Consider the following 3,804-nt stretch of genomic DNA (forward strand, 5'->3'; position numbering starts at 1 on the left):
TTCTATCTCTCTTTTCCTCTCTGAAATCAATGCAAATATATTTTTTAAAAAGTGAGTGTGGAGGGAAAGGGAAGGAAGGGAGGGAACTTAAGATGTGGCTGATGAGGTGCACTTAAAAACAAAGAAGGTTCTAAAGAAACAAGAGCTAGCCCGGCCGTTGAGCATGGACCTATGAACCAGGAGGTCAGGGTTCGATTCCCGGTCAGGGCACAGGCCCGGGTTGTGGGCTCGATCCCCAGTGGGGGGCGTGCGGGGGGCAGCCGGTCCATGACTCTCATCATTGATGTTTCTCTCCCTCTCTGACATCAATAAAATATGAAACAAAAGCTAGACATTAGGGGTTCCCTGCCAGCTGCCAGGAAGGGGGTGCAGACTTGGCAGAGGTGACAGTCATACCACAGAGGTGGCATCTCAGAGCCACCACACCCAGGGCCCTCGGCAGCCTGAGGAGCCAGCCCCCCAGGCCAGGGACCCCCTGTGTGCTCAGCGGCCATGTTCATATTTATAATAAATCCCCACGATGCCTTGCGCGGTGTAGACAATCCATATTTGTTGATTGATTTATTGATCAACTGATGGAAAGTTGGTCATGCGTGCAAATAACCCATTTGCAAGTAGTTTGCTGCCCTTGAGGCCGAGAAAGCAAACATTTCTTTTTGATGGTATGGATAGTGGTTCTCAAGGAATACGTCTCCATCAGCTGTGAGTTGCCTCGCACAGAATTTGTTATTAACGATAAAATACATAAATCTCAAATTATTTGCTTAAATAAATTAGAATACATTCAAGGTTATCCCTGTAATAACATCACTCTCACTCACTTGCCTTCCAACGTGCTTTCTTGATGGGGAGAGAACATTGTAGAATCCTGGTCATCAAACTAGGGGTTCCTGGGTTCATTTTCTGGAAGGGGCTGTGCATGTCTACGTCACCTGTCTGTGTCTTGCACTGGGAACAAGGATGAGGTTCTTTTTAAAAAATGATTTTTAATTGATGTCAGAGACGAAGGGAGAGGGAGAGAGACAGAAACATCAACCATGAGAGAGAATCATGGATCGGCTGCCTCTTGCACGCCCCACACTGGGGATCAAGCCCGCAACCTGGGCCTGTGCCCTGACTGGGAATTGAACCGGGACCTCCTGGTTCATAGGTCGACGCTCAACCACTGAGCCACCCCAGCCGGGCAAGGATGATGTTCTTGAATGGCGGTTGGAATGAATGGAGCACATCACAGGTTTCGGGTTCTTAGCTCCCTCCCCGCTGCCTGCACCCCACTGACGGCGGCTGCGTTTCCTTTGGCTTTTAGAGCTGGCGAGTTTCCCCATTAGTGGGAGGATAAGAAACTGAGGAGGGAAATAAATCCATATATAACTCCTGGGGGAGCGCTAATACTATTTCAACTTGCAAATTGTTTAAGGAGCAGCTGGGCTGCCTATGAAGGCAAGAGAACGTCCCGATTGGCCGGGCCGGGGCGCTGGGAGCCTCCCCTGTGGCCGCGTGGCCGCGTGGCCGCGTGGCTGATGTCCGTTGTAGGGACACAAGCCCCATCCCGCCTGGGTCCCTGAGGGCCTCCCGCTGCAGTGCACACAGCGACACCCACAAACCCACAAACACTGGGGTCTGCAGCTCTGGTGCCCCGGGATTTTCTCTCTGGGCTGGAGTGTGCCCCGCCCTGCAGGATGGGTGACAGTGACAGGCAGTTCACACCATGAGCCACGGCCTGCGCTGTCTCTTGGAGGCTCCCAGTGCCCAGAGAGGCGACATGTGTCATAACAGGCCCTCTGTCTCCTGCCTCCCTCCCTGGCCCATTTCCACCAGCCCTCCCGGCATCCCCCTCACTTCCCAAATAAACTGGGTTTGTTGTTGTTGTTAATATACTTTTATTGATCTCAGAGAAGAAGGGAGAGGGAGAGAGAGAGAACCATCCATGATGAGAGGGAATCATGAATCGGCTGCCTCCTGCACGCCCCCCGCTGGGGGTCGAGCCGCAACCCGGGCCTGTGCCCTGACGGGAAATTGAAGGTTCAGAGGTCGATGCTCAGCCACTGAGCCACACCGGCCGGGCGTGGCTGCGGTTCCCACTCCACTGGTTGCTGCGCTGTGTGACCCCAGGCACAGCGTTTCCCGCCGCCTGCTTTTCCTCACGGGCGGCCTAGCAGCCGACGGGACGATGCGGGTGGGAGTATTTTGCAAACTGCAAAGGGCTGCGGGGCCCGGCCCCCCCCCCCCCCCCGGGACCCGGAGGGGCTCAGCCTTAGTTCCGAGTCAGGCACCGGGCGGGCGAGCCGCCGCCCCGTGGCCTCCTGGGCTGTGCGGTCGGGCTTTCGTTCACCTCAGTTCACCCCACCGCTCCTCGCTCCCCACCTCGCCCCCGGTCTTTTAATTACGGAGCGCGTCGCAAACGATCAGTACTCCGGGCCTGTTAGCATGATGAATGAGCAATTAAAGCGACATAAGCAATTACACCGGCTCCAAATGTTCCCGTTCAGCCCGGTCATGCTTCCCGGGTTGGTCAGCTCTGCAGCCGGTGGGCTGGGCCCTTCAGCCAGACAGAGGGGCCCCCTCAAGTCCCCTTTCTGGAGACCACTGGCCCCCACCTCCCAGGGGTCCCGAGTGAAGCGACAGCAAAAGCCTGGCCACAGCTGCTCGGCCCCGATGGAAACAAAACCAAGCAGTTTCCATTCGTCCCAGCCCATTGGCTGAACTGTCCAGCAGGAATATTCTACAAGGAAGTGAGGGGGTCAGACTGGGAGGCCATTCTCTCTCAACAGTGATGCTTCGATCTCCCTCTCCCTCTCCCTTCCTCTCTCTCTTAAAAAAATAAAAACATTTTTTAAAAAAAGTGGCCTGGCCAGTGTGGCTCAGTGGTTCAACGTTGACCTATGAACCAGGAAGTCACGGTTGGTTGCCCAGTCAGGGCACAGGCCCGGGTTGCAGGCTTGATCCCCAGTGTGGGGCATGCAGGAGGCAGCCAATCCATAATTCTCTCTCATCACTGATGTTTCTCTCTCTCTCTCCCTCTCCCTTCCTCTCTGAAACCAATAAAAATATATTTTGGCCCTGGCCGGCTTGGCTCAGTGGATAGAGCGTCGGCCTGTGGACTCAAGGGTCCCAGGTTCGATTCCAGTCAGGGGCATGTACCTTGGTTGCGGGCACATACCCATTGGGGTTGTGCAGGAGGCAGCTGATCAACGTTTCTCTCTCACCGATGTTTCTAACTCTCTATCCCTCTCCCCTCCTCTCTGTGAAAAATCAATAAAATATATTTTAAAAAACATATTTTAAAAAATAAATTCATAAAAGTGGGAGTGCAAATACCCAGAGGCGAAGCCTGAGACAGATCAGATCAAGTGCAAGTAGCTTATTGGGAAGGAAGTGGACAGGGAAGGGCTGCAGCCAATACAGAGTCGTTACTATGAATGTGAGCAACTGGGAAACCTGAGACCCAGGGGTGAGGCGTCAGCAGTTTGTTAGTGAGACAGGGGCTGTTGGGGGGGGGCGCCCCTTAACACACATGCTGGGGGGGAGAGTGGGGGGTGGGGGGGAGGCAGTGCTCCCTGAACCAGAAAAAAAGCCCCAGGCAGAGAGTTGCAGGTGTTCTCAGTAAATAGCTCTCAGAGCTCCATGCTGTCCAATAGGCGGCCACGAGCTCCGTGCTGTCCAATAGGCGGCCACGAGCTCCGTGCTGTCCAATAGGCGGCCACGTGTGGCTCGTTACATCTGAATGAATTTAAGTGAAATAAAATGTGAAACTCCGTGTCTCCGTTGCAGTGGCCAGATTGCAAGCGCATCTCTATAACACGG

The sequence above is a fragment of the Myotis nattereri genome, assembly GCF_964212035.1.
Source record: "Myotis nattereri genome assembly, chromosome: X".
Lineage (NCBI taxonomy): Eukaryota > Metazoa > Chordata > Mammalia > Chiroptera > Vespertilionidae > Myotis > Myotis nattereri.